The 12,920-nt window shown below is 37.0% G+C and overlaps 1 protein-coding gene across 3 annotated transcripts in view; it reads right to left on the bottom strand.

Annotated features, from left to right (window-relative positions):
- The window catches only part of NUCB2 (nucleobindin 2), a 50,577-nt gene that overhangs the window by 35,092 nt on the left and 2,565 nt on the right, over window positions 1-12,920 (bottom strand). For all 3 annotated transcript variants that reach the window (XM_025459643.3, XM_025459644.3, XM_025459645.3), the window contains exon 2: window positions 9,330-9,472. The gene's annotated coding sequence lies outside the window, so the exon portion shown is untranslated. The remainder of the gene's footprint in view (window positions 1-9,329; window positions 9,473-12,920) is intronic.

Here is a 12,920-nt window from a genome sequence, read left to right as displayed (position 1 = left end):
CTTCCATGAATTTTGAGGAAAAAAACAAAGTTGAGTTGGTCAATAGAAAATGCTAACAAAATCCTGATGTTCCTTTAAATAGCTTAAAATGGTACACCAATGCTAAAGTCTAACAAGACTGATACCCTGAGAATGAGTTAGAAAGTAGCATATCACTGTAACACTATGCATAAATGTCAATGGCCAAAAGTTGCTGCCATATTAAATTTTGAACTACAAAAAAAATAAATAAATAAATAAATAAATAAATTTTCAACTACAAAATAATTACCCGAAAAATGTTATTGTATGCATACAAGGGTGAGGGAGAAGGGATGGCAGGGGATGGATGATGGCTGAGCTAAAAGAAGGCTGGCTAAATCTGGTTTGAATGTCCAAGAGCTCTCCATAACCTGCTAAGTATTAGTCTAGTTCTTGATACATTGTAAGGCCATGTATTTGAATATTTAAAGAACAGGATGCCTAAAAAGTAACACAACCTGATGTTATTCCTGATACCATGTATAGACCACTGCAATCTTCAGTGTTGCAGTCAACAAACTAGAAGATGTATCTGAAAACTTTCCGTAGTCACCCTCAAGAAAGCACTGGTATCAAAGCTTGCTAAATGAGTGTGAGGGTTAGAAGAAACTGCAGGCAAAGGGACTTGAAGAATTTCCCAGAAGAAAATCACCCTCAGCCTCCATAGCAGAAAGAACAATGTGCAGAAAAACACAGACATTGACAAGTCTGAATCAAGAAAATGTTTCAAAAGAAATCAGATTATAAATATGCAAAAGTCTTAGGAATACTTTAACCACTTTATATATGCCCAAAGTGATGTGAGAAAAATCTCTATGTCTACGTGAATCTAAAAATGCACTTTCATAGGCAGCCTGGGTGGCTCAGCGGTTTAGCGCCGCCTCCAACCCAGGGTGTGATCCTGGAGACCCGGGGTCGAGTCCTGCATCGGGCTCCCTGCATGGAGCCTGCTTCTCCCTCTGCCTGTGTCTCTGCCTCTCTCTCTGTGTGTGTGTATCTCATGAATAAATAAATAAAATCTTTAATAAAAAAAAAAAAGATCTACACGCAAACTTTCAAAAATAAAAATAAAAAAATAATAAATAATAAAAATGCACTTTCAGCAAACAGTAAATGAAGTTGTAAGTGACAAAGCATAGTCTTATAGTTTAATTGTCAGGATTCTTTTCTATGATACATATTGGTATGTCTTAATATCAGTGAAGTCTTTGAGTCAGTGAAATAACTTATCAGGTTTTAAATCTACCATCTTCTTTCAGATTCTCTATTTATCCTGCCTCTTTAATATTTACTTCCTCTCCTTTCTTGCCTTTTTTTTCTTTTTTTTAAAGATTTTATTTATTTATTCATAAGAGGCATAGACACAGTCAGAGGAAGATGCAGGCACTCTGTTGGGAGCCTGATGCGGGACTCAATCCCAGGATCCCGGGATAAGGATCATGATCTGAGCCAAAGGTAGATGCTTAACCACTGAACCACCCAGGTGTCCCGCTTTTTTTCTTTTTTATTAGTGGAGAATTTAAAAAATATTTTTCTCCTTCTAATAGTTTCTAATCTTTTAGTATTTATTCTAGAAATAATTAGGGCAATTAACTTATTCAAATCTAAAGTTTATTAAGACATTTACTTATTTAAAAAATTTTTTTTAATTCCAGTATAATTCATACCATGTTTTATTAAATTCAGGAGTATAATATAGTGATTCAACAATTCTATGCATTACAAGAAAAAATTCTATGCATTACTTAATGCTCATCATGATCAATGTACTCTTCATCCTCTTTACCTATTTCACCCATCCCCCCACCCACCTCCCCTCTGGTAACTACCAGTTTGTTCTCTATATTTAAGAATCTGTTCTTTTGTTTGGGTTTTTTTTTCTTTCTGTTAAACCATTTACTTTTCAATAAGGGCTCAAGAATATTAACTATTATCAGAACAAAAGAAGTGGAGGGGAGTCTGGGTGGCTCAGCAGTTTAGCATCTGCCTTCGGCTCAGGTCATGATCACAATCCCAGGATCCTGGGATGGAATCCCACGTGGGGCTCTCCCTGGGGAGCCTGCTTCTCCCTCTGCCTATGTCTCTGCCTCTCTCTCTGTGTCTCTTATGAGTAAAAATTTTTTTAAATTTTTAATTAAAAAAAGAAGTGGAAAATATTCTAGCATATTAGGTAGAAAAGTAATGACATAAAAATTTCTTTAAATACCAAGATAATGTCAAATGTATTAGATACATGTTTATAGATTTTCATAAACCAGATAATATGCAAAACATCCATACAAAATAAGGACAGATGAAGTATAAGGAGAGGCAATGGGAAGATGGGGAAACTAATCTATTTTTCTTCCAATATCTGCTCAGTGAGAATGGCCTCCTTTGCTTTATCACCTTCTTCTTCCATAAGAAGAGATTGAAGGAAGACCCTGGGTGGAACTGTGCTGAAACAGTAGACTGATCCAACCATCACAGGCAGATAATTTATGCTCTAAAGTTGAATGATCTGAAATTCTAAATCAGATGATGATCTTAAGACTGCATGGAAAGCACTGCACCCAAGGGCATCAGATCCTCAGGCCAAAATACAAAGTAAGCAGAATTCTGAAACCTCTTCTACCATTCCATAGATAGAAAATAGTTTCCAAATCCTAAAAGGAAGCTTACCTCTCTTCTCCTGTCTCCAACAAATCAAAATGTCCATTCATATACACAGGCAGATTTTTAACTATTGATTCATACCAGTAGTTATCCAAATTAAGTTTACATGGGGGGAGTGTGTGTGTGTGTGTGTGTATGTCTGATAGCTTCCTGTTTTGATCACAAAAAGAGATACGCCGGAAATAGTTAAAAAGAATGGTTATGGGTAAGAGGAGTTAAAAGTACAAAAACCGAGAGTAGCTTGTTTCTCTTATCTTGTAGTAGTCTATTCCTCCTTCATCTATCTTTTTCTCCCTCTCTTTTCTTCCTTTTAAATTGAAGTGTATTTTCTTTAATCTATTGTATATATTAATTTAACAACTATTTATTAAGTACCCTCAATGTACCAGACATGTTAGATACAAGGGTAAAAACAAGATAGACATGGCTCTTCCCCTCTAGGCCTTCCAATCTACTGTAGAAGGTTGCCTATCAAATACACAATTGCAATTTGATACTACCCAAAGCAATCTACACATTTAATGCAATCTGCATCAAAATACTACTAACATTTTTCACAGTGCTAGAAGAAACAACTTTACAATTTGTATGGAACCACAAAAGACCACAAATAGCCAAAGCAATTCCAGAAAAGTAAAACAAAACTGGAGGCATCATGACACTGGATTTCTTTCTTTTTTTTTTTTAATTTTTATTTATTTATGATAGTCCCGGGGGGGGGGGGGGGGCAGAGAAACAGGCAGAGGGAGAAGCAGGCTCCATGCACCGGGAGCCCGATGTGGGACTTGATCCCGGGTCTCCAGAATCGCGCCCTGGGCCAAAGGCAGGCGCCGAACCGCTGCGCCACCCAGGGATCCCCCGACACTGGATTTCAAGCTCTATTACAAAGCTGTAGTCAAGAAAGTATGGTCAGCACAAAAACATACACATAGGTCAATGGAACAGAATAGAGAACCCAGAAATGGACCCACCACTCTATGGTCAACTAATCTTGAACAAAGTAGGAAAGAATATCCAATGGATAAAAGACAATCTCTTTAACAAATGGTGTTGAGAAAACTGGACAGCAACATGCAGAAGAATAAAAACTGGACCACTGGGATCCCTGGGTGGTGCAGCGGTTTGGCGCCTGCCTTTGGCCCAGGGCGCGATCCTGGTGACCCAGGATCGAATCCCATATCAGGCTCCCGGTGCATGGAGCCTGCTTCTCCCTCTGCCTGTGTCTCTGCCTCTCTCTCTCTGTGACTATCATAAGTAAATAAATAAAAATAAATAAATAAAAAAAAAAATAAAAAAAAAACTGGACCACTTTTTTAAACCATACACAAAAAATAAATTCAAAATGGATGAAAAACCTTAATGTGAAATAGGAAACCATCAAAATCCTAAAGGAGAACACAGGCAGAAATCTCTTTGACCTTGACCATAGCAACTTACTAGACACATCACCATAGGCAAGGGAAACAAAAGCAAAAATTAATTAGCAGGACTTCATCAAGATAAAAGGCTTCTGCACAACAAAGGAAACAATCAACAAAACTAAAAGGCAGCCTATGGAATAGGAAAAGATATTTGCAAGCAACATACCTGCTAAAGGGTTAGTATCCAAAATCTACAAAGAACTTATCAAACTCAACACCCAAAAAGCAAATAAACTAGTTAAGAAATGGGCAAATGACATGAATAGACACTTTTACAAAGAAGACATCCAGATGGCTAAGAGACACATGAAAAGTTGTTCAACACCATTCAGCATCAGGGAAATACAAAATCAAAACTACAATGACCATCTCATTGTCAGATGGCTAAAATTCACAATACAAGAAATAGGTATTGGTGAGGATGCAGAGAAAGGGATTGCACTGTTGGTGGGAATGCAAACTGGTGTAGCCACTCTGGAGAACAGTATGGAGGTGCCTCAAAATGTTAAAAATAGAACTACCCTAAGATCCAGCAATTGTACTACTAGGTATTTACCCAAAGATACAAACACACAGATTCAAAGGGATACATGCACCCCAATGTTTATAGCAGCATTATAAACAATGCCCAAACCATGGAGAAAGCCAAATTTCTATCAATTAATGAATGGATAAAGAAGATGTAGTATATATATGCAGTGGAATAGTAAAAAGAATGAAATCTTATCATTTGTAAGGACACGGATGAAGCTAGAGTGTATTATGCTAAGTGAAATAAGTAGGAGAACAAATACCATATGATCTCATTCATATGTGGAATTTAAGAAAGAAAACAGATGAACATTATGGAAAGGGGAAAAAGACAAAAAGGAGAGAAGGAAATAAGCCATATGAGACTCTTAACAGCGGAGAACAAACAGGGTTGATGGAGAGAGGTGGGGCATGGGCTAGATAGGTGATGGGTATTAAGGAGGGCACTTGTCATGAGGAGCACAGGATCTCGTATGTAAGTGATGAATCACTGAATTCTACTCCAGAAAACCTTAAAGACTCTACCAAAAAGCTATTAGGATTAATGAATTCAGTAAAGATGCAGGATACAAAAGCAATATATAGGAATCTGTTATTTCTATACACTAAGAATAAAGTAGCAGAAAGAGAAATTACAATCCCATTTACAGTTGCATTAAAAAGAATAAAATAGCTAGAAAAAAAATTAATCAAGGAGGGAAAAGAACCATACTCTGAAAACTATAAGACACTGATGAAAGAAACTGAAGACAACACAAACAAATGGAAAGAGATACCAGTTTTGGATTGGAAGAAATAATATTGTTAAGATGTCCATACTACCCAAAGCAATCTACAGAGTCAGTGCAATCCCTATCAAAATAACAATAGTACTTTTCAGAAAACTGGAACATAATCCTAAAGCTTGTATTAACCCACAAAAGACTCTGAATTGCCAAAGCAATCTTTTCATTTTTCTTTTTTTTTTCTTTTCTTTTTTTTTTTTTAATTTTAGAGAATGATAGAGAGCCAGGGGAAAGGGTAGAAAGAGAGGGAGAGGGAAAATCCCAAGCAGACTCTGAGCTGAGCACAGAGTACCCAGGCACCCCACCAAAGCAATCTTGAGAAGAAGAACAAAGCTGGAAGTATCACAATCCCAGATTTTTATGCTACAGAACAAAGCTACAGTAATCTAAACAGTGTGGTATTGACACAAAAACAGACACATAAATCAGTAGAACAGAACACAGAGCCCAGGAGTGCCTGGGTACCTTAGTCAGTTAGATGGCTGCCTTTGGTTCAGGTCATGATCTCAAGGTCCTGGGATTGATCCCTGCATCAGGCTTCATGCTCAGCGGGGAGTCTGCTTCTCCCTTTCCCTCTGCCCCTTCCCCCTGCTCATGTTTTTTTTTTCTCTCTCTCCCTCTCTCTCAAATAAATAAATAAAATATTTAAGGAAAAAAAAAGGGGGTTGCTGCTGAGTGGCTCAGTGGGTTAAGGGGTCTGCCTTTGGCTCAGGTCATGATCCCAGGGTCCTGGGACCAAACCCTACAACAGGCTCCCTGCTCATAAGGGAGCCTGCTTCTCCCTCTCCTCCTTGTTTGTACACTCTCACCATCTCTGTTATCTGTTTCTCTCTCTCAAATAAATAAAATCAGAAAGAAAGAAAGAAAGAAAGAAAGAAAGAAAGAAAGAAAGAAAGAAAGAAAGAAAGAAAGAAAGAAAGAAAGAAAGAAAGAAAAGAAAGAAAGAAAAGAAAGAAAAGAAAAGAAAAGAAAAGAAAAGAAAAGAAAAGAAAAGAAAAGAAAAGAAAGAAAAAGAAAGGAAGAAAGAATACAGAGCCCCAAAATAAACCCACACTCATATGGTCAATTACTTTACCATAGGGGTGCCTGGATGGCTCAGTTAAGCATCTGACCCCTAATTTCAGCTCAGGTTATAGCCTCGGGTCAGGCTTGTGCGGAGCCTACAGACTGCTTAAGATTCTCTCACCCTGGGGTGCCTGGATGGCTCAGTTGGTTGAGCAGCCAACTCTCAGTTTCAGCTCAGGCCATGATCTCAGGGTTGTAAGATAGAGCCCTGCCTGCATCAGGCTCCGTGCTCAGTGGGGAGTCTGCTTGAGATCTTTTATCCCTCTCCCTCTGCTCCTCCCTTGCTTATATGCATGCATTCTCTCTTTCTCTCAAATAAATAAATCTTTTTAAAAAAAAAAAAAAAAGATCCCCTCTCTCCTCTCCCTCTGCCCCTACACCCCACTTGCATACTCTCTCTCTTTTAAAAAAATTAATCTATGACAAAGGAGACAATAATATACAATGAGGGAAAGATAGTCTCTTCAATAAATAGTTTTGGTAAAACTGGACAGCTACATGCAAATGAATGAAACTAGACCACTTTCTTATGTCATATTAAAAAATAAATTCAAAATGGATTAAAGACCTATATCTCAGATCTAAAACCATAAAATTCCTAGAAAAAAAAAAACAAGTACTCTTCTTTTGACATCAGCTTTAGTAATATTTTTCTAGACATGTCTCCTTTGGCAAGGGAAGCAAAAGCAAAAATAAACTATTGGGATTTCATCAAATTAAAAAGCTTTTGCACAGTAAAGGAATCCATCAGCAAAATAAAAAGGGAATCTGCTGAATGGGAAAAGATATTTGCAAATGATATACCCAATAAGAAGTTAATATCCAAAATATATAAAAAACTCATGCAACTTGATAGAAAAACAAACAAAAATTCTGATTTAAAAAAGGGCAGAGGACCTGAACAATATTTTTCCAAAGAAGACAGACAGATGGCCAACAGACACCTGAAAAGATGCTCAACATCACTCATCATTAGGGATATACAAATCAAAACTACAATGAGATATCACCTTACACCAATCAGAATAGCTAGTATCCATAAGAAATAACAAGTGGTGACCAAAATGTAAAGAAAAGGGATCCCTTTTGCACTGTCAGTGGGAATGTAAGTTGGTGCATTTAACAGGAGGAAGGTTCCTCAAAAAATTAAAAATAAAAAAGTATATGATCCAGTAATGCCACTGCAGGTATTTACTCAAAAAAAAAAAAATGAAAACACTAATTGGAAAAGATATATGCACCCCTATGTTTACTGCAGCATTATTTACAATAGTGAAGACATGGAAGCAACCCCAGTGTCCACAGATAGATGAATGGATATAGAAAATGTGGTATAAAAAAAAAAAAGAAAGAAAATGTGGTATATAACATGGAATGTTACTCAGCCATAAAGAAGAGCAAAATCTTGTCATTTGCAACAACAGGGATATACCTAGAGGGTATTATGCTAAGTAAAATAAATCAGACAAAGTCATACCCATATGATTTCACTTTTGTGTGGAATCTAAAAAGCAAAACGAATGAACAAACAAAAACAGATTCTTAAATACAAAGAATAAACTGGTGGTTACCAAATGGAAGAGAAGTGGAGGAATGGGTAAAATAGGTGAAGGGAATTAAGAGATATAAACTTACAGTTAAAAAATAAATAAAATAATAAACATAGTTATAAAATAAATAAAAATAAAAATACAAAAAAATAAGTATGAAAAGTGCAGCACAGGAAATATAGTCAATAATAGGGTAGGAGCACCTGAGTGACTCAGTCGGTTAAGTGTCTGCCTTCAGCTCAGGTCATGATCCTGGGATCCTGGGATTGAGTCCTGCCTCCAGCTCCCTGCTCAGTGTGGAGTCTACTTCTCTCCCTGCCCTTGCTGCCCTCCCTCAAATAAATACTTTAAAAATGGGGACGCCTGGGTGGCTTAGCAGTTAAGCTCCTGCCTTTGGCCCAGGGCATGATCCTAGAGACCAGGGATCGAGTCCCACAAGGGGCTCCCTGCCTGTCTCTGCTTCTCTTCTCTCTGTGTCTATCATGAATAAATAAAATCTTTAAAAATATATACTTTTAAAATAATAATAATAATAATAGTGTAATGACTTATATGGTGATAGGTAGTAAGTACCCTTATTAGAGTAAGCACTGAGTAATATATAGAACTGCTAAGTCACTATGTTAGCTATATTTCAATAATAAAAATAACAGTAATAACCAGAACAGATACTTAATAATTATTGACAGGAAAGCTTCTATAATGAATCACGAGATAAAAGTAAAAAAAAAAACACACCATAATCTATTAAAGTTATTTCATTCTGAAGACAATCATCAGAGCAGAGCTGTGTCATTTACCAAAGCTTCTATGAGTGGTTATCACAGCTTATAGATCTGAGATGAAAGAGAAAAAAAAAAAAGATCCATATGATGGCAGAGACTCCTGTTTGCCTGCCAATATCCAAATCTTCCCTTCCTTCTCAGTAACAAAAGCCCAATTTTATTCAGGATAGCTCTGCATCCAGCTACCTTTTCCTGCTTCCCTGGTAACCTGAGCTTTGGTTTGGGCACTCTCCTTAAAGGAAGAGGACCCATCTTCCGTCTTTGCCTTGCTGCCGGGACTTAGCTGTGATGATTAGAACTGGCAACTATCTTGGACTACAAGGACCAGTGCCACATTTTAGGGATGGCAGAGCAAAGAACTGGAAAAAGCTTAGGTCCCTGATAACTTTATGAAGCTATTACACTTATCCTAGACAACCTACTTCAAGAATTATTTTACATGGGAAATTACATATTGTGTGTTTAAGCCACCATTAAATCTGTTTTTATTTTTTGCTTTCTTAACTGATCACTTACCTTCAGATAGATAAAGAATTTGTATCTCCTTTTTACAGATCACGCAACTGAGATCCAGAGAGGTAAGATGATTTGCACAATATCCAATCAGTGAAGAGGTGGGTCTTGGCTCCGAAGTCAATGCTTTTTCACTTAACACTGTTCTAAATATTAAAAAAATGAAATAAAAACAGATTAAATATAAACATAAACTTAGACTTATTGCAGCGGTAATGGCATATGATAGTGTATATATTTGTCACATCCTGTAAACAGAAAAAGTACCAAGTTTTTATGATGTGGAAGGAGACTAAATTATATCAAAATCCAGTGGAGAGGGGAGAGAGAAATATTAAACAGAATCAAAGACCAGAATAAACAAAGATACTGATTTATTATGCCAAGGATTTACTGTACCATTCCCCTTATAAATAAGAATTCATACTGAAAGCTTATTTTCTCAGCAGTAAGATATCAAGATATAGGGTAAGTTTTCCCATTAAATCCTTAACTGAAATTTTTCTTAAAATCCTTAAGTAGAATCTTTCTTTACTCTTACCACTACTTTAAAAAACTAACCTTGGCCCCAGTCCTAGTCACAGGGATCAGTAGTAATAAAGCAAAACAGCTCAAATTTTCTTCTTTGAAACCCTAGTGCCTAACTGTAAAATACAAGGCAGTTGGCTCATGTGCAAACTCACTGGTGAACAAAATGAATTATTTCTAAGAAATCTATAAAGAAAATAAGCAAATTAAATTTCTTCAGATTTTAGGAACACATATTTCTTTCTTTTTATGATATATTTACATAAAATTATCTAAAACAGGAGAGTGATTATACACATTTTCTATGTCAAAAAGGCATATGACTCTTATTAACACAGCATGGTCAAAAATACACAGCAGATTGAATCCTTACCACTCCCATTTACTGGCAAGCTATTTGCCTCTCTGATTCTCAATCTTCCTACCTATAAACTGAACTAATGCTTCTTCATAAGTTTTTGATTGGCTGAAAACAAGAATGAATAAAAGGTAATTAGCACAATGTATGGCTCAGTAAGTATTAATACCCTTCAGTCTTGAAAGTAAAACAGCTGTATAAAATCATGAAATCTGGGACACCTGGGTGGCTCAGCAGTTGAGCATCTGCCTTCAGCTCAGGGAGTGATCCCAGGATCCAGGATCGAGTCCCACATCAGGCTCCTTGCAGGAAGCCTGCTTCTCCCTTTGCCTAGGTCTCTGCCTCTCTCTCTCTCTCTGTGTCATGAATAAATAAATAAAATCTTAAATAAAATAATGAAAATCAGTTCTATAAACACGCAAAGTTACAGAACTAAAAAGCAGTATACCAGTTTGACTACAACCTTTAAATGTCATTTTTGAAAAGGCTGCATTAGAGCTCTCCTACTTGCCACAGCCAAAGTCCTGATGCAGCTGTAGGCCAATGAAAAGAATACATAAAGAGCAATACAATCTCTTCCTCCTTGGGATTTAAAACAAGAGTCCCAGGTTTCTTTCTCCAAGGCACTGCCCTTGGCCAGGAAACCTTGGTTGCTTCTCCTCGTTGTCAATGTCATAATTCTAATAGTGAAAAGGAGTAGGGTGGAGAAAAATAAACAGCTTCTGAGTTTCTCAATGGCAGCAGTGATGAGGGAGACAAGTACCCTGGTACTCCACTCCATTTTTCCCTTAAAAACAAGAGTTCACTACAGGAAAGCAGGATTCAAAATAAAGTGTCACAGGGACACCTGGGTGGCTCAGCGGTTGAGTGTCTGCCTTCAGTTCAGGTCATGATCCCCGGGGTCCTGGGATCGAGTCCCACATCAGGCTCTCTGCAGGGATGCTGCGTCTCCCTCTGCCTATGGCTCTGCCTCTCTCTGTGTGTCTCTCATGAACTAAATAAATAAAACCTTTTAAAAAAATGTCCTCTTCAAAAGAAAGAAAGAATTACATGCATGGCCAGCTGAGCTAGACTCCAATTCTTCCATGTACGAAGACATTAGTATAGATACTGGGGTGCCTGGATGGCTCAGTTGATGGAGCATGCAACTCTTTATCTCAGGGTTGTGAGGCCAAACCTCACCTAGTACATAGAGATTACTTAATTTAAAAAAAAAAAAATGTTTTTTTTTTTTGAGAGTCCACAGGAAACCAAGATTCAAACTAAAGTATTAAATATATGACCAGCTGAGCTGGACTCCAAATATAAATATTAATGCCTCTGATGCTCGTATCTGTATAAAAGGACACCAACCAAGAAAACCATCATATTGCCTTTTTTTTTTTCAATCTTAATTGGTTGCAGTATCCTTGATAATAGGCTTAGAGACAGTAGATACTGGTTTCTCATCTGTATCACTCAATAAACAAAATTCTTAAAATTACAATGTCTCCATTATTCATATATACTATACTCTGGAAAACTAAAATACAATATGTCAAAAAGCTCTGCCAAATTAAAAAAATAACAAAAAGTTTTTAAAAAGCTCTGCTAAAAATAAAAGCATGCAACTGCTATCTCAATTTCCACTTAGGTTGCTTTAAAATTTTTAAAACAGAATTCTGGGGCCAGCAATTATCTCAGAGAGCAGCCCCGGTGGCGCAGCGGTTTGGCGCCACCTGCAGCCCAGGGTGTGATCCTGGAGACCCGGGATCGAGTCCCACATTGGGCTCCTTGCATGGAGCCTGCTTCTCCCTCTGCCTGTGTCTCTGCCTCTGAGTGTGTGTGTGTGTCTCTCATGAATAAATAAATGGAATCTTTAAGAAAAAAAAAAAAAAAGAAATTATCTCAGAGGTGGTTTGGTTCAGATCCAACTTTTACAAAAGGTTATAAGGCATAAGGAAGCTAAGCAACCTGGTCAAAATTATTTGACAGAGCCAGGATTGGAATCCGGCCATTGAATTCTAACCAAGTGTAATTTTCACCATTTCATGGTTTTTGTTTTTGTTTTTAACTTTGCATCGAAAATCAATAAGTATTAAGATGAGATTTTTTCCTTAAATAAATTAATTAAAATTGTTAGGAGCCTATTTTTTAAGTGTATAAACTAATTGCACATACCAAACATAAAAATAACCAATGTCCTCCTTCTAGACCTTTGGATATTCAAAAAGCTAATTGTCTATCATACCGAATACAGTCAACTCAATTACAATACTTAAAAGATTATCTACTTCAAGGATTACTCACAATACATTTTAAAATCCTACATTTGGGGGGCTGTCTGGGTGGCTCAGCGGTTTAGCGCCCCCTTAAGCCCAGGGCTTGATCCTAGAGACCTGGGATGGAGTCCCACATCCGGCTCTGCCTCTCTCTTTCTGATAAATAAATAAATAAATAAAATCTTAAAATCTTACATTTGATTCCTCCAGCTATCCAATACTTAAAAAAGGGTATTTTCCTCAGTCATCAAAAGGGCCCTTAGAAAGTGGAAAACAACTTAAACATTATTCTAAATACCAAAATTAACCGGCTGTATCTATAGAGATACACAACATATCCGAAACAAAGAGACGCTGGTATTGATCATGGTACTGATTGTCTATATTAGCAACCATGATCAATAACTAGTGTTTTGGGAATCCCTGGGTGGCTCAGTGGTTTAGCGC

This window comes from Canis lupus, chromosome 21 (genome assembly GCF_003254725.2).
Source record: "Canis lupus dingo isolate Sandy chromosome 21, ASM325472v2, whole genome shotgun sequence".
Lineage (NCBI taxonomy): Eukaryota > Metazoa > Chordata > Mammalia > Carnivora > Canidae > Canis > Canis lupus.
This window is presented reverse-complemented; position numbering and strand designations above follow the sequence as displayed.